A 26624-nucleotide genomic window follows, 5' to 3' on the forward strand; every position below is an offset into this window, starting at 1 on the left:
AGAGAGACAGAGAGGAAAAGAGAGTGGGAGGGAGGGGGAGAGGAGAAGAATGGTGTTATCGAGATCGATAAAAAGTCTCGCAATAAGCCATCGATACGGAACGCGACGGTACTCGCTTTATTGTGTCACGTGCAAAGGCACGGTGGGCCACCCCATATAGCATATTATATATATATATATATATATGTGTGCGCGTGTGTGTAGACGGATCTACAAGCATCGGTCGCGTCAGAGGGGAGACGTCGATATCCCCCCGATCAATCATTAATAAGGTCTGAAACCCCAAATACGTAAGGCGAAGTATAACTTTCTCTCTCTCTTTCCCGCACGAAAACATCGATGAGAAAAATATATATCGCCGAGTTCGGTAGCACGATCCACCGCGCGAATTGATGGAATTTTAGATTTTTCTAGCGTGATTTCTTATCCCCGTTTCCACGGACTGTCACGTTGGCGCTCGCATCCGGAGAAAACGTCGATCGATTTATGATACGAAACATCGACACGGTTTAGATTTTACCGTCTCGGACTTGGATCGCACCGCGTTTACGACGAAATGGCTATGTGGTTTCTTGTTTCGCAATGTTATCGATAGCGACGGTGGAGATAGCTTTGTAAATGCGTAAAAAATCTAGTAAACTCGATCGACACCCTCCAAGTATCGGCGTACAACGATCTAGGAAAACGTCTACGCAAGCCACTTTGCCTTTCCAATTTTTCGGCACGCATCCCTGGTACGCCACCCCTCTCGTTTCCAAACGAAATCTCTTGGGAGTCGGGGGTGGTGGGGTAAGAGACTCGAGTTAAAGAAGGACGATAAGTAAAAGGGAGCTTGGTTACGGTTCAGGACGTAACCACGGATATATCGGATTGTGGTTTAAAACACGTCGTCGTCCTCGTCGTCAGTTTTTGATTCTCCTTCGACGACGATGACGACGACGACGACGAGGACGACGAGTATGTTCTTTCTCCCGTCGTCGAGGAAACAGCTCGGCAACGACCCCCATCAGAGAAACTCGGGGATTCAGCAAGCTGATCAGCAAAAAAGTCTGCGCTACGTACATCCATAGCATTGCTTGCACTCGGTCGAGGGAGCGTGCCTGAGGGTGTTGGCTCATTCGGTCCTTCTAGATGTCTTTGCACTTCTTTAAAACGATCTTTCCTTTCCACGAGGAAAAGGAAACGTTCGAATAGGAAATTGCCTTCGATTTACCCCTTTTCTTACTTCTCTGTAGCCTTTCGAAAGTTTTACAACGAACAAATTCGATCGATGTTGGGTATAATCTTAAAAAGAATTAGTATATCGGTGTTTTGCACTTTCATTCTCGACGTGGGAAATCGGTCGGCAAAAACAGGGGAGAAAGAGAAAGAGAGAGAGAGAGAGAGAGAGAGAGAGAGAGAGAGAGAGAGAGAGAGGAATATAATTTACGAAGGATCTTGTAGGCGATAGGCGCGACTATAAACTTCCGTAAGGAAGACAAACGCTCGAGTTCGACGGCACACACGGTCGAACGTTGCATCATTGATGCGGTCTATTCCCCGAACGACGCTACATCCGGCGCTAAGGTCGTGGTTTATCCGGGCCATAACCGTGAAATATCCTCGTCTCTCCCGATTCTTTCTTTCCTGCCTCTCCACCTTTCTTTTTCTACCATTTATTAACAAACTAAAAGCTCGAGGAGAAGAAAGAAGAAACAGAAGGAGAGAGCATGAAGACTCGTTCGAAAGGCGAGCCGACGATCGACGAACGTTTCGACCCAATTATGCGGCGCGTTCAGAGAGAAAGAAAGAGAGATAGAGATAGATAGATAGAGAGAAAGAGAGAGAAAGAGAGAGAGAGAGAGAGAGAGAGAGAGAGAGAAAAGGGCAGGGCCGATCTCGGCACGGTAAATTCGATCGATCGAGATCGAGGCGGTCGGATGGGCACGATCTCTCTCCGTCCGGTGCCGCCTTGCGGCTACCGAGAGAGAAAAGAAACAAGATTAAGAAGACGAAGAAGAAGAAGTAGAAGAAGAAGAAGAAGAAAGAGAAAGAGAAAGAGAAAAAGGAGGAAGGAAGAGAGATCGTGAAGCGGCCCTATAAGGGCCAGACGGCGGCTATAAGGCCCTTGGGCAGTAACAATGCGGCCTGGGCTCGGCTACGCGGTGTCTCGTAAATATAAATGATGCCGCGACGCGGTTATAGTCGCGCTACCGTGTGCGGATACTCTTTCTCTCTCTCTCTTTCTGTTTCTCATTCGACGTACGTCTACGTAAGATCATCGAGAGTCTTTCTCTCTCTCGCGATAGGTTTTCTTGCGCGTCTAAAAACGTTCTCGCGACAATGGCAAGCCTGAAGAAAAATACGATAGAAAACGCACGGGGTAGACGTAAAAGCAGCGTGAGAGGATATCTCGTGGGTGGCTGTCGGTGATGGAAGTCGCGAGTCTCGGTTCGTCGTTGTTATCGCTGCTACTCCAAAGAGAAAAAGAGAGAAAGAGACAGAAGAGAAGAAAAAAAAAGGAGAAAGGAGAAGAAAAAGAGGAAGCAAGAGGAAGAAGAAGAAGAAGAAGGGCTTCTTCGTCGGAGTCGATGCCGTTGGAGGCGGAGGAGGTTGGCAGAGAAAAGGAGAAGGGAAGGGTGGCAAAGGGGCAAGGGAGCAAGGAGGCGGGGACGGTCCATTAGGCGGTATCGGGAGCATCGCACGGTAGCACCGACGCTCTCTGCATCTCAATGCTGCTTCTCGTTCCTAGCCGACACGACCGATCGACCGAGCCCGATTTTCGGCTCTCCTAAGAGAGAACTCCGAGGACGCGAATCGCGATTAATCGCCCGAGATACGTCTACGACGACCGGCGGAAAGACCTCTCGCGAGGAGCAAATTTTTATCTCTCGCCATCTCTCTCTCTCTCTCTCTCTCTCTCTCTCTCTCTCTCTCTCTCTCTCTCTCTCTCTCTCTCTTTTACGAAGAAAGAGAAGAGGGCATACCGAGAGGTTACTCAGGAAGCAGCATCCTAATTAAGACGAAATATCGAAGCGGTGCGAGCTTATAATTCGTTTCTAGCGGTGCCACGCGGGAGACTCGTTTCGTTTTATTTCTCTTTTCTTTTTTCCTCTCCTTTAGTTTAGTTTACTTTTTATTTTGTTCTTTTATTTTTTTTTATTTTTATTTAGTTTCGAAGGAGGCGGGCATTATCGAAGCACGGCATGCGACCGAGTGTGTCTCAATCTGAAAAATCCATTAGTCCACCGGTAGCCACGGAGAAGCGGTGGCACGCGGTGGTTAACCAAAGGGAGGGAAACGATAGCGCCTCTACGGTGTCGCGGCTATATGCGGACGCCGCTAATGGTCGGCTTAATCGGATTATGAGGAATTAAATTAAGGAACTTATATTTATTTCGAGGTAGTCCCAGCTCGTTTCCCGCGAACATCGAATCTACCCATAGGAAAATGCTTTTTCGAAACGCTTTCGTTATCTTTCTTTCTTTCTTCTTTTCTTACCACTTTCCGATTTCTTTCGTTTTTCTTTTTTTACCTTCCGTTTTTTCTTCCTCTTTTTCCTTCCTTTTTTCCCTTTTTTTACTTTATTTCATTTTATTTTATTTTCTCGGCTGCCTTCTATAAGATAAGAGATCGTCCTTTACTCGGTCAATTTCTACTACGAAGCTATCTCGCTTCGGTTTCGTTCCCTTACTTCAGGACGATACATCCGAAGCAGCGACAAGTCCGGCTAATGAGCACGATCGCTTCGATCGACTCTCTCCTTCTCGTCGTGTCCCTACTCCCTTCCCCTACTCTCTCTCTCTCTCTCTATCTACCTATCTATCTATCTATCTCCGTCGTTTCTTCCTTTAAACGCACGATGACACCGGTCCGATGACTTTCCGTCACCTTTGACCCCCGACACGCGCCGTTCTACACGAACGCGTCCCTGAACTTTGATCCGTTAATAAAGAGCTTCGTTTTCAGAAGAAACGAACAGTTTCGATCGAATTTTTGTAAAAATCTCGTGAGACGAGTAGTAATAGTAATAGTATTAATAGTAGTAGTAGTAGTAGTAGTAGTAGTAGTAGTAGTAGTAGTAGTAGTAACGCCAGATGAAACGAGCAAGACGACGACAAAGACGACGACGACGACGACGACGACGACGACGACGACTAGATTTTCCTGTCAATAAATCAAGTTGGTCCACGCGGGCCGGCCTCGGTATTTCTAGCATCGTCTCGACGACATCGCCGACGATACTCGTCTTCTTCTCTTGGTTTGCTACCACTCCGTCTATCGTTCCTCTTGCCGATTCCTTATTCATGCTAGTCGACGACGATCGCGTCCGACTTTGAGAAAAACGTCCGCGTGAGAAACGAGTAAGCCCTTCCCTTCTCTTTCCTACGCATCGGGAAAAGTTGAACGGAATTAACGAGAAACCTTGACTCCTAAATAGCAAAATGGACCGATGTTTCTCTTATCTTTCCTCCTCCTGGAATTTCAAGTTGTTCCTCTCGAGGCAATAATTTGACACCTGCGTGAGTATCTTCTCGCGAGACTTTGCACTTTGGTAAATCGCTCTTGGAGAGAAAGGAAGAAAGAGGTAAGCACGCACGCGATCGCGACGAGGCGCCTTCTGACCACAGAGAGGGAGAGAGAGAGAGAGAGAGAGAGCACAGAGAGAATAAGAATAAGAAGGAGAAGGAGAAGAAGAAGAAGAAGAAGAAAGATCCTTCGAGAGGAGGATCGAAGGAAGGTAATCGATGGATGCCCGAGGACGATCGGACCCAGCAATCAGGACGAATGTACCGGGAGATAAAGTGAAATGGCGTCGCCGTTTAATTGGACTTTCTGACGCGTTTCTGGCATTAAGTATGATGTTGCGTTGAGTTCAATTAAAATGGAAATCGGGGATGACTCCCTCTCTGTCTCTCTCTCTCTCTCTGTCTCTCTCTCCGTTGCTCGTCGGACGGTCTCGATTAGTCTCTCTTCGTCGTACTCGCAGAATTCGCGGGAATAGATCGCAACCCAGACCCTCCTCCCCCCTTTTTCTTTCTCCTGCCTTTTGGACCGTCCGTGTTTTCCTCCTTTACGAAGGATCAAGGAGGGTTGCTCTTCAGCGGCTGAGCTCTCGCACCTCTCGATCTGAAAATAGTTCGGTGCTCGTCCAACTCCCTAATGAACCCAAGATTAGAAGTCGTCCCTGGTTCGAACGGTAGATACCGAGCGCAATTAACACTGAAATATCATCGGTGTGGGTCCGTTAGGGTAGACCGGCACACACGTAGCACCTCTCTCAGCTGGAGCTTTCCTTGTTCTCCTACTAGAGAGTGGGATCGGATCGTGAGACAAGGGACCAAAGGACCGGCCAACTTTATGGACTTCTAAATTGGCCGATCCTCGATTCGCGCCGAAGATTCTCTCCTTCTCTCTTTGCTTCTTTTAATCTCCATCTTTCTCTCTCTCTCTCTCTCTCTCTCTTTCCTTCTTTCTTTCTTTCTTTCCGGAGAGCAAGCAAGATCGCTCTCGATCGAGCTCTCGAGAGCGTCTTCTTTCTCGAAGATATCGTCGATTATGTAATTTACATTAAGGGCCAACGTTCGTGAGCGGCTAAATAATCGCAAATCAGAGCTAAGGCGAGGTCGGTAGTGGCGATCTCGAGAGAAGCACGCTAGCCTCCCGAGTTGCTGGTCCAAGCAGCCACCGTACGGGCGAATCGTGGCCAACGGAGAAAGAGAGATAGAGAGACAGAGAGAGAAAGAGAGAGATTCTCGGCTGCCGCTCGGTAGAGACTTAATAAGACATCGTGACTCGGCGCAACGTCAGGACCTAAGTGATCGGTTAATTGTACATTAAACCGTACATAATAGAATTATCGGCCAGTAGGGAGAGAAAGAAAGAAAGAAAGAGAGAGAGAAGCAGTCCAGGCAGGTTCCGAAAGGTAGACCGAAACCTCATCGGTCGATTTCTCGAGCTTACTTCTGAATGATCCGTACCTACTTTGTTGATTCGTTTGAGGTGCAATCCCGAGTGGTAAATCAGCGCGAGATCTCGAAGATCTTGATGGGGATCTACGATCGCGAAAGATTATATAGGCGAGGCAAAGAGCAAGAAAGTGAGGGACAGAGAGAGAGAGAGAGAGAGAGAGAGAAAGAGAGTCCTTATTAGAAAGGTGTCAAGATCGAGAGCATTCGTACTCCTTGGAGCATTATTAATACCTGTTTCTCGACTCAGAGAGCTAAAGATCCGTCACGGCGCGTTACGATGATTCCATTCGCGTTTAGCCGGCGCTATTAATTATCCCAAGGAAGGAAGTTACAATGTGTACGCGCGTATTCACCGCGTCAACATAATTAATACGGGAGACGTAATAGGAAGAAATGGCTAACGAGTCGCGGTCCTTAGAGTGTACACGCTCGGCTATCGTTTACGTGCCACGATCGAAGGCCGGAACGCGGATCTCTTCGTCCTTTACTCCGAACGTTAACGCGAACGTTACCTGCTGCTGCTTCTTTTTTTCTTCTTCTTCTTCTTTGATGATGCTGCTGCTGCTGCTGCTGCTGCTGCAGCAGTAGCATCAGCAGCAGCACGTGCGCGGCGCTTCCTTCGCTTGGTTTATTAACCGCGGCTTAATTCGCCGTTCTCTCGCATTATAAAGCAAAATGATCTCGCCGATAGGGATTCGTTAACCACCATTAATTAAGACATTATCACGTCATAATGATCTCGAGAAGCGTAGAGTTTTAATGAATGAATGAAACACGCCTTATAAATAATTAATCCATCGATTAAGCCCTGACCATTGAGAGCGATCATGCTATACCGATTAGACTTCTCTATCTCTATCTCTATCTCTATCTTTATCTCTATCTTTTCCCTCGTTCTCTCTCTCTCTCTTTCTCTCTCTCTCTTTCTCTCTCTCTCTTCCTTTCTCTCGGTAGAAATTCCGTGGACGGCGAGCAAGCCGTTGTTTCCTTCGCAAAATGCCTTTTTTTCGGGGTTCTTCTCCTACGGCTCTCGCACGTACGCACCAGCAACGTAAAATAAACCAGTTTGACGACGCGACGTAAACGTCGAGACACGAGACGAGTACGCGGCTCGTTGCCTTCTCTTCCACGAAGAAAGGATTAAGACGAGCGAGTACGTAATTCGGAAGAAGGTAAAAGATATATATATATATATATATATATATATATACACACACGAAGAGAGAGAAAGAGAGAAAGAGAAAGAAAGAGAGAGAGAAAGAACGAAACACCGGACGACAAATGCGTCTTTCCCGTCGAAGTTGGTCTCTCCGCGTGAAAGAACAGCAGCGGTAGCCACCTATGCTTGCTCGCTCCATCCTTCATTGTCACTATGTCGGACGGTTCTTATACGCGTTAGTATACTTATATGCTCGTACGTATGCGTGCATATATGTACGTATATACGTACGTACTTACGTACGTAAGCTATAAACGTACGAGAGTCCATTCTCGATCTCTCGAAAGTTTCCGTCGTCGATTCGCGATCGTTCCTTTCGATCTCCTTTTCCCTCCGTCCCACCCCTCCGTCTCGCGAACGGGACGACGCGAGTCGCGCCTATCTCCTTCGCGCGAATTACCATAACATCTGCATATGGTAGGTATTATATCTTTCCTGAAAGAAGTCGCGCGCGAACGCGAACACTATAATGCCCATTTCCGAGTCCATTATTAAAATTCGTTCGAGGATAATCGCTAGAGTGGAATGGGATATTCAAAAAAATTCGAAGCTTCTTCTTTTTCTTTTTCTTTTTTTTTTTTTTTTTTATTGATTTTATATCATCGACGAGTATTATATCTCTTTTAACACGTCCACGCGACGAAGATCCGTACGTACTTAGGTAATGTGGGTAGTAAAAATAGCATAAAGACTTTACGGAGTTGGCGAATGTTATTTCCTAACGTTTTCCTACGCACGCCAAGGCCAAATCATCGATGTGACACAATATGAAAGTGTACACGTTCGAGTCCTTCGATTTACACGCGCGTAAGGCTAAAGGGTTCACGAACACGAGGTTGCTCGTAGTTATTTATTAACCCGATGAAAAGTTTCCTACGAAATCGATATCCGTTCGTCGTTTTATTTGTAAATATTCCCTTCGTCAAAAACACCTTGGAAATCTTGTCGCATACACTGACGTTACCGAATGTAAATAAATACATTTCTATTGGGAATAATATAAATACGAGCGAGGTTTACCGCTCGTTACGACTTCGATCGACTAATATTTTATATACGCAGAAGTAGAAGGAGAAAAGCGAGACGCAGTAACGTCGTTTGGAGAAGCGATTCGTAAGAGAACGACGACGGGCTCTATCTCGGACGGACATCGATTTCGTCATCGTTTTTCTATCTCTCTCTCTTTCTCTCTCTCTCTCTCTCTCTCTACGTCAACGCCAGAGTCGTGTGCGTGCGTGCTTACTTACTTACTTACTTACTTACTTACTTACTTACTTACTTACTTACTTACGTGCGTGAGCGATATGCGAATTACGCGCGAGAAACACAGGTGTACCACGTGGTAGTGACGTTAACGTGTGCGCGCGTGTGCGTGTGCGTGAACACCGATTGCGTACGCGGCGCACCCAACGCTCACTTTGTCACCGAGGCCTCGGTTACTTCGACTCGCGCAACAGACGCTCGAGAAAATCGTCAGCGAACCTTTGCGCTTATACCGATCAAAATCGTAACACTTTTCTCGTAAGCGTTTTGATTTTTGCTCTCTTTCTCTCTCTCTCTTTTTCTCTCCAATTTTATCCAACCATGGCGTATTTCTTTATAAATATAAGCAACCGATGTATATATATATGTAAAGAGAGAGAGAGAGAGAGAAGGTGTACACTCGATATGCCTTCTCGTATTTCGCCAGCTTCCACTCCGCGTCTTTCATTCGTTCGTCTATTAAGGCGTGGCTTCTGGGCGTCTCTCTCTCTCTTTTTCTGTCTTTCTCTCTCTTCGTAAGCATTAAGTATATATCTCTTATGATAAAAGTTTTAACGCAGGCTCGAAGCGCAATAACGCGTTACTCGATGCCGTGATAATCGTTGATAGGTGGCTTTCCTCTTAAAAGAAGAAGCAGAATAAAAAAGAAAGAAAAAAAGAGGAGATAAAAGGAACAACAGGTCTAAACACCGAACGTGTAATATCGTACGTCGGAGTGATAAACATCCTTTTACAATTTATACGTATCTCTTTTTCTCTCTCTCTCTCTCTCTCTCCTTTTTCCTTTTCTTTTTCAATTATCCTTGTCCTTGACTTTTGCAGCGTGTGTAATACACACAACGATGTACATTGTCTACGAATGTTTGTTTATTTCGAAGGAAAATAAACGATATAGACGGATTCCATAGTTTCGAGCTGAGAAGATAAATACATATAAGGGATCGTAATTCCATGACGGGCAACAGTCACGTTAAGCGAGTTTACACGAAAGAAAGTCAGTCAGCTGGAGGGAGAATTATCGTAATAACAGAGTTACAAACGCCGATCCATCGACAGGCAAGGAGTCCGCGGCTCGACCAATGACATTGTACCCGTTTAAGCGCGCCTAATCGCCCGTCTCGTCCACGCTCAGGAATATCTCTCTTTCTCTCTCTCTCTCTCTCTCTCTCTCTGGTCGAGAGAAGAGGAGATTCATCGTCGTGTGTAGCGAGTTAAGTAGGAAAGTAGATATGCACGCGAGAATACCTTTAAACGACGAGCACGCGACGTTCGGGACCTACTCATCGAAGTAGTAGAAGGAAGAAGGCTCGTGCTACCTAGAAAGCGTCATCGACGAATTACCAAGAATCGTCCTTCGAATCCTGACTCATCCGCGTTCTCTTATTTATTCATTATCATTTTCTTTGTGCTTTTTTTCTCTCGTTGAAATCGTCGAAAAACGCTCTCGTACATCATTACTCGCCGAAAACAAATCACGCGGTAAGATTTGTTTTTGTTTCTTTCCTTCTTCCTTTATTGATTTTCAACGTACGACGCGTGTGTTTGTTTTCGTAGGAAATAATTTTAGTCGCGGAAGACGCTCGTCGATGAATATCTACGTTAGAACGTTTTGGAGAACCGTTCGGGACGCACACTCGACGTCTCTCGTGGAGAGGGAGCTCCTTCGTCGTCGTAAGTCGAAACAAAAGGTAAAGAAAGAAAAAAGAAGAAGAAAGAAGCGAAGTCATCTTGACGCGGCTCGTAAGCCACGTTCGTTCGATCGAGCTCTCGAACCCATTAAGAAGCCTAGCATCCGTTTCGATCCGTTTAATCTTATCGCGCGACACTACCGTTACATTAGCATTCCTTTCATTTACGAAACATCGAAGAATTGTAAAATTTCGCTTGGCCGATGGTAAAGAGAGAAAGACAGACGGAGAGTTTACGAAACAAGGAGGAAAGGGAGAGAGGACGAGAGGGACAAAGAGGGTCGAAGGGAAAGAGGAGAGCCTCGATCCTCGGATTCCACGAGAGATTAGAGGGAACGAATGCCGGGAAGGCCGACGACATTTTGTAGCTGTCGTCGTTACATCATCGACAGAACCAGATCGACTTAGATATCTACAACACCTGGGGAAAATCGTGCTCGAACCAGCACCGTTCTTTCTCTCTTTCATTCTCTTTCAAAAAGATCGTAGCGTATTGCGAACGATAAATATAACGTAGGACAAGTTTTTTTAATTGTTTCATAGATATAAGCACATAAGGAAAAGAATCGAATATTAACGCTAGCATTATGTTTGTTTTATTAATGCGAGCTGACATCACGCCGATTAGTTCTGTCTCTTTCTGTACGTAGTGTGCGTATGTGTATATATATATAATAGAATTCGTTCTCTCTCTCTCTCTCTTTCTCTAGGTATGTCTCTAGGAATTTTGAAAGTATCTCGCTAGATACGGTCTCCGTTAAAGGAACGTTCGATCACGCTATAATTAAAACGATCGTCGATGGCCATCGGAGATAATATGAGGCGAGCGTTAACGAGGCGATCGCGTTTAAAGGTCCGCTAACTGTTTCTCGAGTTTCGCTAAGCGAACCGTTCTAAAGATACATGTGTACACACACACACACACACGCGCGCGCGCGTGCGAGCGTATATATATGTAATTCGATTTTGAGTTTCGGTAGCATCCGAATATGAAACCGAACGATGTATCTCGTTAAAGACGGACTCTATCTCGGGAGACCAGTTTTCTCAGTTACACGGCCGCTCCCAAGTTGTTTAAAGGCTCGCGATTTCGATCGGACGATCGAAAAGGTCGAGCACGAATTCTAAGGATCGTTTGTTTCGATCTGTGACGAGAATGCGAGGTAAGTTAAAGAGAGATAGAGATAAAATGCATAAAGGCGGAGGGTGTCGTAGCGCGCTTTCTTCAACCCTGTTGAATGAGCGCGAATAGATGATTCGTCCTTGAGGACCACTTTGGCGTGGCCTTTCGAGTCGTAAGAAGGAAAGGATTGTCGAGTAATCCCGTTATCTCGATCGGCAGTCGAGTAGCCGCTGCCTACTCTCGTTCACCTCGTGCGATAATTTACGCCGGTCGCTCCGGCGTTGTTAGAATGATACGCCAGAAAGTCGGGAAAAACGATGGAGGGAATATAAATTGCCGCATGTTAGCGCTCGCGCTCGCGCTCGTATGCGCATGTCGTAGCCTTAGACTTAACCTTGTCTATCGGTAGTACGTTTTACGACGAGAGAACGCGAGGCGCGCGCGCGAGCCCGAGCGCGAGCGCTTTTACATGAAACGTTGCTTCTTGTCCAAGCGTTTCAGCGAGTTCAACGCGTTCTTCCAGAAGAAGAAGAAGAAGAAGAAGAAGAAGAAGAAGAAGATGAAGATGAAGAAGAGACTCCTAAGATTTCATCCTGTCGACTTGGCAGCCTCGTTGAGAAAGACGGAGAAAGGGAGAAAGATGGAAAACGAATGAAAGAGAGAGAGAGAGAGAGAAGGAGAGAGAGATCATATCTCGGCCCTGGCGTTTCTCTAAATGTCAGACAACTATTCCTCGTTCTCGCGGTCGAACGTGTTTGCCGGGCCGAGCGTGTCCGTAAATAAGCCACAAATAACGCCGCTTTCGGCATAGCTCGCAAACGTAGGAGGCTTCGGTTCTCTCTTCCACGAGAACCGAAGAAGAAGAAGAAGAAGAAGAAGAAGAAGAAGAAGAAGAAGAAAAGGAAAAAGTGAAGGAGGAGGAGAAATCGTAGGAGGGACGTAGGAAAATTCCATACGATGCGAAATCCGCGATATTCTCGCGAAAGCTTGGAAAAGAAAAGGAAGAAAAAAATTAGAAAAAAAGAAAGACAGAAAAAAACGTTGACTCGCGAGGGAAAAGAAAAAGAAATAGTCGCGTACGTAACCGCGTGTATGCGTGCGTGCGTGCGTGCGTGCGTACGCGTTACGTTGGACGTATGTACAAGACATGTACATATATATATATATTTATATATAAATATATATATATATATATATATATATATATATATATATAAATGGTCTAGCTGGCGATCTTGCTCGCCTTCGTCGCAAGAAAATTACGCAATAAGTAGAAGTCGTTTGGTTGGCTTCGACGTTGCTCCTTAGACGTTTCCACGGAGCCTGTTAAACGAGCGGATAGAAACGACACCGTAACGTATAGCTTGTACGCTGCTCGCGATCGCTCTCGAAAGTGGAAAAGAAAATGGCTTAGTGGGACAGGAATCGGTTCGAATCGGCTCGAATCCGGCGTATCGTTGTTATACGAGGTCTCGCGAAAAGTCTCTTTCTTTTCAGCGAAAGGTGGATAAAGAAAAAGAAGAAAAAAAAGGAGGAAGAAGAGAAACAAGACGAAGAGAAGAGAGAGAGAGAGAGAGAGAGAGGCAGAAAAAAGAAAGAGATTTCGAAGAGAATAAAGGAGAACGATACCACCGATGCAAGTAGGCCTGAAATTCTCGCCAGCGCTCGAGCGACCTTTCGTCCATGTTAATAGCGATTATCGCGACTCGCTTGAATTTAGAAACAGGTCGTTCTTCCTAAACCGAGCCATAAATTGAACTTTCCCCCGGAGCTCCGTACGGTCGACCTCGTTCGGCCCGACGTGCCTCCTCGTCTGAGTCTTTTAGTCTTCTTCGTCGCTGTCCTGCAAAAGCATTTGCGAGACTCCGCTTCTCTCTCTCTCTCTCTGTCTCTCTCTTTCTTCCATTTGACTGACATTCCAAGTATAGAATCAGCCTTGGTGCACGCGTCGACGTTTCGTTCTTCTCGAGAATCGTCTCGGTTTCTTTTTCTTTTTGTTTTGTTTTTTTTTTTTCTTTGGGGGCAAAGTTAGGCGGAAATATCGGTACCAAGGTCGATTCCTTAAATCGGTATCGAATGAAACGACGATGCGTCTCTTAGAGAGTTATTACTTATTCGCTAGTGAACTTGACGATTGCAAGGACGATAAAATCGCGGCTAACGAGACGCGGCGTGCGTTTCTCGCTAAAAGATTTCACAACTTGTAACCTCTAAGGTGGAATGCGTTTAACGCTCGACGCCTACGGGACGCCTCCTATATGCCGTTGTCGCCGAGACACCGCTCTTGCGGACCGCGAAAAACCTTGGACGGAAGAACGTTGCAACACGAGCCTTTTGAATCTCGGCTGACTGCCAACCCATTTCAAAGACTCCACCGGAGATACGTGTAGGCGCATCTACTGCGTACGCACGTTTTTCCTGGAAAAAAGAAAGAAAGAAAAACAAAAGAGAAGAGAAAAAACAAACAAACAATTTTGCGAAAAAGACTCGTTCCCTATTTTCTTTTCCTTTTCTACTCGATCGTTCTCTCATAGTCGAAGAATTCGATTCTTTCCAAAGGGTACAAAAGAGAGCCCCGCGTTCGTTGCTCGCTACCCACCCCACGTGGAGATAAAGAGAAAAAGATGTGCGGGGAGAAAGAAAGTCTAACGAAAAAAATGTAGGAATCGTGGAAAGGCGGAGAAGGAATAAAGAGAACGGGTTTCAGTGGTCGTGGACTCAGCTACACGTTGGATATAATAGATGACGGCGGTTTCGTCGAGTCGAAAACGTCGATGGGCTTGCGGGAGCCCTTATCCGAAGGTATCGGGCCCTAGTTAAATGGCCGGCCGAGCACTAGATCAACGACAACTTTCGGTTTTTTGCCTTTCATGTGTCCGATTGGGGGGCCCCCATCGAGGACTTATAAGAGAGGAGAGAGAGAGAGAGAGAGAGGGCCGCGGCTAGGAGGCAAAGGATGCCAGAGGAGGGCATCTTCCTAACAAATAGAAGACGCGCGTGCACACCATCGACTGGCCCTCTTCTATAGTCTTCCCTTCTCCTTCCTTTCCCTTTTCTTGCCCTTTTCCCTTCTTTTTCCCTTATTTTTTGCTCCACTCTCGAGCCCTCTAACTCTGCCAGAAGAAAAGGAGAGAAAGAGAGAGAGAGAGCGAGAGCGAGAGCAAAAGCCGGCCCCTCAGCGGGCCAGCCAAGATAAAACGGCGGCGGAAGGAATTTGGTGGAGGGCTGTAAATATTATAAAGTGACGCTACGCAGAATGCGGGAGCTCAAAGGTTCGCCGAGAAGGAGAGGAAGAGAGAGAGAGAGAGAGAGAGAGAGAGAGAGAGAGAGAGATAGGAGACTCCTCTCTCGCTGGGCAGGCTCCTTAGTTCTCCTCCGAAAGAAGAGGAAGGAGTCCTCTCGCGGAGGACAATGCGAACGATCGGACGTGAATTACGTCCTAGAGGGATAACTCGCGCCACTGTTCGCGATGGGGAGTCTCTTTGCTTCTTCTCTTTTACCTCTTTCGCGATACTCTTCTCGAAATACGTCCTCCTAACGTTTTCCCAGTGTCTTTCCTCTTTCGTATAAAAAGGAAAGAAAGGGAAAAGAAAGGAAATAAAATCTTTGCTCTTTCTTCTTTCTTCCCCCTTTTCTTTTTTTTTTCTCTGTAAATCGATACGCCTCGAGGAGAAACAGAAACGAAAACGAAAAAGGAAGGAGAAAAGACATTTGGGAATTTGCGAATAGCCAATCAACTAGTTTCGGCTAGACAGCGAGACGAAGGGAAAGAGTGCCCTGTGGGCCACGTTTACCTTCTTAAGTGTACTAACTGCAGTTTCAGAAGGAGATGCGGAAAGTGGAAGGATATTAGGATCGCGTGCATACTCGAAGGAAACAAATTAAGTGAGCTCTCTTTTGACAACGACTAGCACGCTCTTGAAAACGCGAACTCGTCGATCCTCTTCTCTCTCTCTCTCTCTCTCTCTCTCCCTCCCTTAAACGTTAGTAAGACACATAAAAAAGCAGGAGAGCCTAGCAAGGAGTTTGGCAAACCGCAAATATCGTTCCCCGTGCGAAATGATTTCCGTGGCTTCTCTTCTCACGGCGACAACGATGAACCGCTAATCATGCTCGTACGCGTCGCCGAACGTACACGCATCCTCTCGCATAACGCAATAAGCGTTTTGGATCGTCTCTCTCTCTCTCTCTTTCTCAAGAACGAGCCGTGGAAACGATCGAGCTGCCCACAGAAACCACGAAACCGCAACCGCCCGTAAACGCAAGCACGCGTCCGCTCCCGTCCCGCGGTCGTCCCACCTTTTACGTACAACACGGTAGGCACGCGATAGTTTGAGACGACGAAATAGAGAATCCATCTATCCATCTCTTTCTCTCCTTCTTAGCACGTTTAAGCACGGAATCGTAGAAATTTCAAAGAAATTCCAAGAGATACGTATCTCTCTCTCTCTCTCTCTCATTCTCTCGACTGGTTGCGTCTGAGTTGCGTCTGCCGACGATTGTCAAGAGCATGCAAAGGGCCAATGGAGACGAAGAGCGAGAAAACGATCGAGAGAGAGGGAGAGAGAGAGAGTAGAGGCAAGTTTAACGTTGCAATTTCGTCGGGTTGCCATTTGCCGTCCTCACGCGAGATGCCGAACACGCCTTTTCCGCGAACTCGAAATCGCCGAGCGTTTCCGCGAGGCCGCCTCGAGTGAATCTTACCGAGGAAAAACGATGATGACGGCGTGCGCGAGCCGATTTAACGGTAGAACGCTCGAAGGGCCACCCGCACGCACTGCACCAATCGAAATCAATCCGCAACGCTTAATTTTCCTTTTCGCGTATCTACCGATCGTCGTCTCGGTAAATCCATTAAACGAATGGATGGTCGATGTTAGATATATTTTTACTAAAAGCTACTTATCTAAGTAATCGAGCTGGATCATTGAATATCGAGCAATACCTAACTACTTGTTTATAAATATTTCTCCGTAAACTTTTTACACCGTGGCGAATCGTCGAACTGGAGAGACAGAGAAAGAGAATTCGTCGTGCACGAGAATCGAATCGTCGATCGGAGTCCGTATGATCCGCTAGAAGAGAAGAGACCGTGGCTGCTACAACGGCTACTTGACTGTCTTTTTTGAGGAAGACTCGATGGGTGAAAGGGGTGTAGAGGAGGAGGAATTTGGGAAGGATAGGAGAGGGCTAGGGGATGCGAGAGGAAACGGAGGGAAGACAGGTGATGCCCGAGGAGGGCCCGAGGCACACGAGCGTTCAGAAGAGAGAGAAAGAGAGAGATGGAGCAAGAGAAAAAAAACACACACACAAAGAGAGAGAGAGAGAGAGAGAAAGGGCCCTGGCACACACGATTCGAAGCACACGAGCGCGTAGGCATTTTAACGCACGGCATTCTTCCTGCGTCGGGGGCCCCCGACGAGATCGTTCGCCGACCGGCGTTAACTTTGCTTCGCGAGGAGCAAGAGAAGAGAAAGATTGAGAGAGAGAGAGAGAGAGAGAGAGAAAGAGAGAAATACTCCTTCGTGCCGGCACGGCAATGTCGTTACGAAGAATTCGATCCATCTTGATATTTACACGCGCTACCAAATACTTGCCTCCTCCTTCAAGTAGGTATATATCCTCTCCGCACGTTTCAATCTTTATCTCGGCGATACGATTTTTCTTCTTCTTCTTCTTCTTCTTCTTCTTCTTTCTACGTCTTGGTTGCGTGCTTTTTTCTTCTTCCTTTTTCTTGCTTTTTACCATCCACTCGCTTACCTTTCTCGTAGAAAACCGGCAAGCGACGATAATATATCCTTATCGTTCGTAACTCCTCCCGCTAGCCAGATGGAAGTGATTTACAATCGATCGGCAAAACGATCCTAAGGTACGCGTAATCTTTTACGTAAATGCTAATCCGTTCGGATACGTCGATCGATAAAAGAATCGAACGAGTTTTACTTTAAAGAGACATCGTCATATAGTCGCATACTTAACATATGTCTTACGTAGTAGTATAGTAGTAGTAGTAGTAGTAGTAGTAATGTGCTACGGTAAACGTAGCACATTCGAAAACACGTTCCATGAGAGGAATCGCTTTCGTGATCGTAATGGTTTACGCCTCGAGGGAAACGCGATCACCTTCGGTGCTCTACCTTCGGCAAAATTTCGAGAAGTTTCTCTCTCTCTCTCTCTCTCTCTCTCCCTTCGTCTCTCTACCCTTCGAAATTTTCTCTTCGATTTCCTTTCTCTGGCCCGACACGACGGAAATCTCTATTCTAACCGATATAACGACGTTAATTCGCGAGGACGACGTTGCTTGTAAGGGAGTAGTAATGCCGTAAGACGGTAACCACTCTTCGGCGAGTTGCCGAGTCGTCTTCGAACGCTGGAATAGAAGGAGGTAGAGAGGCACGAAAGGGGTTAAGAGAGACAGAGATAGAGACAGAGAAAGGAAAAGAGAGAGAGAGAGAGAGACACCGTGGCATCGGCAAACACAATACCCTGCATTTACATGTGCATACAAACAGCGCGTCGAGAATTATACTTACGGGGAAGGAAGCACGAGAAAAAGAGAGATAGACATATATATATATATATATATAGAGAGAGAGAGGGGAGAAGGAGTAGAAACGTGGAGAAAGAGGAAGAGGAGGATGAGGAGGACGTCGAAGAGGGCCACGGCGTTGGCTGGCTGGCGCGCCCTGACAAATGCGCCATAATATACGCGACTTCGATCCCTCCTTCCTCCCTCGAAACTCTATCGCGAAGCTTTGTTTCACGCGCCGGAAATATTTGTCGCGGTTTTGCGATTTCTCTGCGGGAACGAGTTTTCTACATACATAACCCTCTCTCTATTTCATAGAGAGATTCGCGAGCCCGCAAGGGACGACGAAGGTTCTTTCTCCTTATCGCGACATCTTCGATTTACAAAGCGTTCTACGTTTTCAACAAAAACTAAACACACGCATGCACACGTATGTGCACGTATATTTTTTCTGCTTTTTTTCTCGCTCCCTTTCTTTCCAGATTCGTAAATATCCATGAGAAAGGGAAGATCGAAAGAGCGAAGAGAGGGAGAGAGAGAGAGAGAGAGAGAGAGAGAGAGACGGAAAGGAAACTAACGCGTTTGAGCAACCCTCTTATAAAAGGCGCGTGTGTGTTCCGAGATCAATTACTCTATCGCTATTGAATAATAATAATACAATGCGAAACCGCTCGACGTGCATACGTTTAGGCGTAGGTACTCTCGTGGCACCGTCTCGCCTTTCTCTCCTTCTCCTCCTCCTTCTTCTTCTCCTTCTCCTCCTCCTCCTCCTCCTCCTCCTCCTTCTTCGTCTCTTTCTTCTCACCGCCGTCGGAGAGTCGGGCCGTTCTCCGGGCCGCGTATAAAGTTGCCATCGTGCGTTCGTCCGTGGTTGTTCATTCATAGTGGTCCGGTGAATGGCGCGTCGAGAACACCGTATAGTAAACGTATACTATATACGAGAGAAAGAGAAAGAGAGAGAGAGAGAGAGTGTACATCGTTTATCTCTCTTTCTCCATTGAGAGAGTTATCGAGCGAGATACTCGTTCTTATTATTCCTCTTCGTTTTCACGCACGAACGCTTACAAGTCGAAATTATAATAACCCTTTTTCCAGATGATCCTGGTTCCGCTGACTCGAGCGATTCGACGAGAGAGAAAGAGAGAGAAAGAGAGAGAGAGAGAGAGAGAAGTCCTCGCGGGATTTTCCTCCTCTTCTTTTTCTTCGTCTCTCGAGCTACCTTTCTTCTTTTTTCTTTCTTTTCTTCTTTTTTCCTCGTCGAGCGAGAACTCCTTGTATGTAAGCGCACGTATCCGTGTAACTCCACCCGTTACGCAGCACCTTTTTTGTACGCCTTCGCATCCTCGAGAACTCCTCGAGAAAACGAGAACCATGCGAATAACCGAAAGAGCTCGATATCGTTCTCTCTCTATCTTTATCTCTGAGTGTTTCTCTCTATCCATCTATCTATCTAGCTCTCTTCGTTCTCCTCTTTACGTATGATGTCATCGTCAACAAGGACGTTCCAAAAGGACCCAAAACCAAATCGCTCGACCGGTCTACTTCATCGACGATTCTCCTACTCTCTCCATTCCCTCCAACTTTATTCTCCATCCTTTTCTCGTCTAACTGCAGTTATGGAAATTTTATATCTCTCTACTAGCCGGCGTTCTTCGACCCAGAACATTTCGTCCCAACAAACCACTCTCTCTCCATACAAATATATGTATATATTTTTCTTATGTAAGACGAATAAAGGTGGTGACAGAATACTCCGCGGAAATGTACCTCGAAAAAAATGGTACGTACTCGAAAAAAGGAAGATTCCTGAGAAAAAAATATTTATCTAGCGATCGAGCACGTGTCCGAGCGAAGGACAAAACCCTTCCAATGCCGAGGATCGCGATTCGTCCTTCTCAATTATTTTTCTTTTCTTTCATCTCCCTTTACTCCCTTTCTCCGTGGTCTTTCGAAAAGCGTCTCTAATGAACCGGTCGAGTAGGTCGAAAGATCGAGCTCGTATAATCGTCTTAAAATCTCGATTCGAGTATCGTACTTTTTGATCGTCGTCGTCGTCGTCGTCGTGGACGTCGTCGTCGTCGTCGTCGTCATCGTCGTCGTCGTCGTCGTCGTCGTCGTAGCGACGGATTAACGGGTGGCGAAAAAGTCGTCTGACCTTTCGAAAAGTCGTTTGACAAGCGGAATCACATGCAAAGAAGATTTTTGTCCGGGATACTAGTCGAGTAAAAATTCGCCGTCGGTAAGCAGGTACGAGAAGAAGGTAGGGAAAGAAAGGAAGGGTCGGAAGGGGGCCCTTTTTTTCGCGAGGTTTCTCGCGGACTTACCGGCGGAGTTTCGAAAGGGTGTATAAAAAGAGGACGAGGCGATCTCGTTCGTCCCGAGCAAGAATACCTTTTTCGTCACCTGGAAGTTAGCGATCTTTCGATTCGTTACGATGAGATGTCGCTGATGGATCGAACTATAGGGATAGAAAATGAAATCGAGGCGAGTATGGAGTACGTAAAGGTCGTAAGAGTAAAGCGATAATCGGGTCGGAGTGGCCGGCAGGTGTTCGGAGGAGAGACATACGCTAATACACGCGCCTAGTAGTGGGTCAAGGACTCGGAGCGTTGGGCAGTAAAGGTCTCCCCTCTCGCGGACGCGTCGGAGTCGAAGGAGGAGTCGGCGAACCAGGAGGGAGTAGGAGTAGGAGCAGGAGGATGAGGACGAGGTGGAGAAGGTGGAGAAGGCCCTCTCGGAGGATCTCCTATCTCTGATGCAACCGGGTCTGACCCAGTCTCGTTTCCATGCCACGGCGCAACACGCTGGCGCGCTGACCTCGCCCTTGCCAAGTAGAGAGGAACACACCATAATAAAAGCCGCCGTAAGACAGTGGGAGCTTCGCCTCCTCAGATTACCCAGATAACTTTACCCGTGGCCGTGTTCGAGCTAGCGTCATTCATCAACCCTCGGCCGACTCGCTCGAATTCTCTTTAGCCCCGGACACGAAGCGGAAAGGGTTTCTTCCTCTCTTTCGGCTTCGTGACTACTTTAAACCTTGGATACGCACGCACGTACGATAGAGAGTAAGAACGGATAACGGCCGGCCCGAGAGATAATTCTTCGTCGAGCACGTTGCGAGAAGTCGCATGAATGAATCCGCTCGCTTTGCCTTTACTTTCGCCCGTTCTTTGTGCCCTCGTCGAACGAGCACGAAGGAGAGAAGGTTTTTACCGAACGCGCAAGGATCGATAAGCTCGATTGCTAATCGTCGAACGTATCCACTTGTTGGAACAAGACGAAGACGATGCGTCTGCTAACGATCGAAACTATCCTCGAGAGTCCTCATCGAGATTCCTTAATACCTAACCATTATTCAAATACGCCGGATCGCTTTTTCCTCTTTTTTTACGGAAGGAAAAGGAAAATAAGCAAGGACGTAAAAACCCCACGCGCTGCTCTTGCCACCGTGAAATCTATTCCGCGAGAAGGAAGAGAGACAAGACCGAAGAGGTTAGAGACTTCCGGGCTTCGGCGTGTCTGCTTCAATCGGGTTGGAGGTGGAGGTTGAGGGACCTATTTCACAGAGGTCGAAAGAAAGAAAGCCGCTACCACCTCTCTCGGCCAATTACTTCCAATATTGTGACGCGGATTAGCGTCACGGCACTCTGGGATTTGCATCGTATTTGCATAATTTCGGTTGCATCTTTGCACCACCGTCGCCATCACCACCACCATTAGCATCACCACCGCCGCCACCGTCACTGCTGCGTTCTTCTTATTCTTATTATTCTTCTCTCTTTGTTGTACTGTTTCGGACGTCCCATCGGACCTCTCTCTCTCTCTCTCTCTCTCTCTCTCTCTCTGGAATAGACGCGACGTTTGAAAATTTACACGGCGTTGGATCTTCCGTCAGCGTCGCGTTGCTTCGAAAAAATTCGTGGAATCGAGCTGGAGGCTCGAGAAAGGGCTCCGAAAGAGGCCCCGCGAGAGGACTCGTGCGGCCCACGCGCATCTCTCTCTCTCTCTCTCTCTCTCTCGCTCTCACTCTCTCCTTCTCTCTTCCTCTTAGTCGGAGCTGGTGTGTTCTTCGGTCCGAACGCGCCGTCGCTGTCGGCTCTCTCGTACAACTGGTTTTTTAAACGCAGCCAACGACGATGCCTATACCCGTAGCTCTCTCTCTCTCTCTTTCTCTCTGTCTTTCTCTGTCTCTCTTTCTCTCTCTCGCTTTCTACGTCTTCTCCTGTCCCAGCCGATAACTCCGTCCTTCTCGCTCCCTTCGTACCTTCTTCTTCCTTTTTTTACTCCTCTTTATAATCGCCAGTCGCCAGTACTCCGGGAACCGGGACCGGGACCCGACTCTCTCGCCTCTAGCCGCGGGCATTCCACGACGCTATTTCGCAGCAGCTCCTCAAAACCCATCCTCGGTCTGTCTCTATCTCGTACAGGAGGAGACCGAGAAGGGAGAAAAATCATAAAGGTTTACACGATCCACTTTCTGAAAGTCTAATGCAAAAGTCATCCCTTTTATGTAGTCTCGTTAGCAAACATCCTTGACTCGTGTCCGCTAGATAATAACGTTTCGAGGTTCCTGGTACTCGGGTGTCCGCACTCCGATCTCCCTCTCTTCGAAATTTCTACGTCCATGTTAAAAAGGAATGCACGCGAGAGAACGTGAAAGAAAATAGACGATCGACGGAGCGTGAGTCCGCGGGAAAGGGCAAACAAATAAGGAATACTTGGAAGTTGAAACGAATCTCGGAGGTAATGGCGGCTGTTCGTTGGGCTTTTGTGCCTCGAGTATCCTCGTTGCCGACTCGGTCTTCGTCCGCTCCGACCTCCTTCCTTCCAAGCTTTCTCTCTTCTTTCACCTCTTCTATTCGTCTTGCCCAAACGTAAGAGTTCTTCTAAGTTTCTTCTACGTTCTACAAACATGTCTCTTTTTCTTTAAAGCCTCGAAGAAGCAAAATAAGAGTCGGTCCTCGAAAAACTGATCCTCGAAATATTACAGGCCTCTCTCTTTCGATCTTTCTCTCTCTTTCTCTCTCTCTCTCTCTCTCTGTGGTGCGCGAGAGATAGACTCGATCGATTTAACGCTTACCAAGAAGATCGAAACGGTTGTCTCTTAGCTAGACTTTTAGATATCCGTAGACTGGGTTTTGTAACTCGACGTAGAAAACCAGTCTCCCTGTCTGAGTCCCACTCCTTTCGAATCGAAGAACGAGCCGCGTAAGAGGCAGCCGAAGAATGTTTTCTTTGCGATCGCCAACGACGATCCGCTCGCGGATGCTGCGGGACGTGGATCGCGAGGAAGAATGTCGTAGGCCTACCGCCACTACCGATATTTTTCTCTCTTGTATCGATCGGCTTTCGTAATCGAAAGAAATTATTAGCGCTGGAGTTATCCGTACGCGAATCCACGTTGATCGACTTTTTCCAGAATCTTTCGTTTTTCGTTTTTTTTTCTCTTCTGGTCTTGCTTCTTTCTTTTCCTTTTTCCTCCATCTTTTTTCTTTTATTTTTCATTCTTTTTTCTTTTGCACCTTCTCCGCGACCCGACACAACCTGATAGTTTAGATTTTATCCTCGATTCTTGGCAACGAAAGCGGCCGAGATATATAATGCCAACGCGTTAATACGTTGAAACAGGTGACATTCCACGAGCCCGAACTTTTTTTTCCGGATCGCTACTTAAGCCGTTCGATCGTATATCTAATATCGGATTACGCGGACGGAACGCGCTCGGATATCGCGCAATATTACAGTCCGCGGCCTCATAATCTAATACCAGTTCTTCAAAGTTACGAACCGCTAATGAGTCCGATCTATCAAACGACTCCGGGCAGAGGTGACATGCTTTTCTCCGTTTTTTTCCTTTCTGTCTCTTTTTACTTGTTTTTTTCTCTCCTTATCCTCTTCCTTACGCAACATTATTTCCCAGGCAACGTGACTACGCGAATCTGCGAGAAAGTTTTGCAACGAAAGAGAGAGAGAGAGAGAGAGAGAGAGAGAGAGAGAGAGAGGAAACGAGGTTAAAGGTTAAGGTTGTCGAGGGTGAAACGAGAGAGGGTGAATTAGCGGTTTATTCGATTATTGTAATTTACTTGCCAAACACAAATAGTAGGAAAGTCTGGTGGAGAACTCTCCTCGCCCACGCGCTCATAGACGATAAACTCCTTTTCGTTTCTCCCAGCCTCCTCCTTGTATTTGCACGCGAGCAGAACGAACGTCGATGAATATCGTTCGTTTGACGCCATCGGCAAAGTCGTATCCTTAATGAAGTTCCCTCGACTTTGTCAGAACAAAGAGAAGGAAATTTAAGAGTTAATATTTTTAGGAAAGAATGGACTCCGTAGCTCCGTTACTTGCGGGAGCCGTTGAGGATAAGGAAAAAAAACCGTTGGCGCGGGTCGAGCGATGGTCGTCGAAGAAAAAGAGCAGGGGGTTGTTCTAGCATTCATTCGATCGAAGAATGATCGATATGCATACGGTTAAGCGTAAAAGAGAAAAAGAGAGAGAGAGAGAGAGAGAGACAGGGCACGGTTTTTCGGTTGGTGCCTCGTTTGAATAACAGTGGAAGAAAATTTCCCTAAACGGTTCCGGGCAGGCAGAGAAAGAGTGAGCGAGTGTGTGTGTGTGCGCGCACGCGAAAGAGAGAGGGATGTAGCATGGTGGTAGCGTTCAAAACTCGGCTCGAGTTGCCTCGCATAATAAAAGAAACGCATTAACTCGGTCCGTAGCCAGCATCGCCGGATGCTTTTCGTAAGATCGTTCTCGGGAGTGTCGGTGGCTCGCTAACCACGTGCTGATGTGCTGCTAGTCTTCCTCGAGGTCTCTTAGGAAAGCCGAGGCGACAGGAAACGCACGGTGCGAACCGTATAGTTGCGCGTCGAGGCACCCTCCGCAGGCAACTACCTGCTCTACCTGTTATATCGATTTCGCGACACTCTCCCAAGAGCAACGCGGAGATTTTCCTTGCTCTGGGGTTGCTCGATCGAGGAAGACGGGAGGGAGAGATTCGGAAAGGTGAAAATATACTCTACGTGTATACGTATAGATGTGTATATATAGAAACGATCGGGTAGCACGCTTTGAGGACTCGAGTATCGAGGTATTGTAAAATACTTGGTAATCGTTGGAACGAGACACCTCCTGGTAGGAACAGGTCTGCACCAAGGCTGTCACCCGCACCTGGAGGAAGTACCATTGACGCGACATCGTCCTCTTCATCCACGTCCTTTTATTCCTCTTTATGTACATAGTTTCTACCTACGTAAGAGCGTGTATCCACGTCGTATACATCGATTCTATTTTACACGAGTTAGGTAACGTTAAAGAAAATTGGAAGAGGTTAGAGACACCCGGTGTCCAACCTCTGTGTTTTAGCCGGTTAGATGCCACACGGATTTCTTTATCCCGAGAAGAGATCTTCCGATGCAAATTTCGAAACGTACAAACTTGTACGGAAGCTGCCACGCGCGAATACTTTCTCGTTCGAATAGGCTAGGTGTCTCTAACAGTAAATGCTCACACGCACACACGTATACGGACGCGTGCACAGTGGTACGCACTCACGCCCTTTCGTGAACAATTTATTAGATAGTCCCGGATAACTGGCAATGCTAATAACGCGGAGTCCGCTTGAGGGAGGAGGAAGAGGAGGAAGAGAAGAAGGAGTAAAAGAAGAAGAAGAGAAAAGAAGAAGCAGAAGCGATAAGAGACTGCGCGCGGTCGGAGGCACGAACGTCACACCGAACGTTTCCGGGATATCTCTTGGTATTCCTGAAGTTTAGAGGAATCCTCCTACGCGAAACCGTCGGAGGTTTGAGAACACGGTAGAAAAATATCGAATCTCTTGATCCTGGTTTACGATGACGATTCTAATCGAACCAAACGAAATGCTACTTCTCTTATATACCTACCTACCCAACCTACCTTCCTATCCGTTCGAGGAAACGTCATGGAATTCAGGCGTCTTTGAAAATTAAGAAACGAAAGACCCCTTCGAATTAGCATGATATTCTATTTCCTTTTTTTTTTTCCTCCTTTTTTTCTCCCATTTTTTTTTTTTACGAGCATAACGCAACACGACGAGGTTATTGTGTCAAGGTCGAGTACAGGGCCATCGAAAGGTGGTCCCGTAATTTAAATATTAGGTCCATCGGTTTCCCATATTTTTCAGGAGGTTATACGATCCGATTCATCAACGGCACCTGTCCGCCCTTGGTCATTTCTCGGGGGTGGACGTGGTCAGATCATCGTCTACGAGTCCGTCGACGTATCCCATCCATTCGGGAGTGCTAACAGGTTCATACGAATTAGCATAATCGTCATAAAGCATGCAGGCCTCGATGAATTATTTATCTGTCGGAAGAAGAAGAAGAAGAAGCGGGGCTAGTAAGAAGGAGGAGGAAGAGAAGGAGAGACAGAGAGAGAAAGAGAGTGTGTGTGCAAAAAACCAGAAGAGGAGAAGAAGAAGAAGAAGAAGAAGAAGAAGAAAGGTTGTAAAGATCCTTCCTTCTTCGCTTTGCTTTCTCTCTCTCTCTCTCTCTCTCTCTCTCTCTCTCTCTCTCTCTTTCCACCGAAGCATTTGCATATTACGGCTGGTGACTTTAGGTAGCCGATCCCCGCGACGCCTCGCATTAATTCCTGATTCCGCGACGATGACCTTAACCCACCGTAGGACCCAACCGTAGGACCGGACGTTCTCTCTCTCTCTCTCTCTCTCTCTTTCTTTCTAATTCAGGTGCGATCGGTAAACACGAGTCTGACTTATTTTAAAGAACGTACGGAAGAAGGAAGGAAAGAAAGACACGATTTTAAATGGACCGAGAAGCGAGAGGACGTCCTCGCGAGAATGAAAAATCCGTTA

Source organism: Vespula pensylvanica, chromosome 25, assembly GCF_014466175.1.
Source record: "Vespula pensylvanica isolate Volc-1 chromosome 25, ASM1446617v1, whole genome shotgun sequence".
Taxonomy (NCBI): domain Eukaryota; kingdom Metazoa; phylum Arthropoda; class Insecta; order Hymenoptera; family Vespidae; genus Vespula; species Vespula pensylvanica.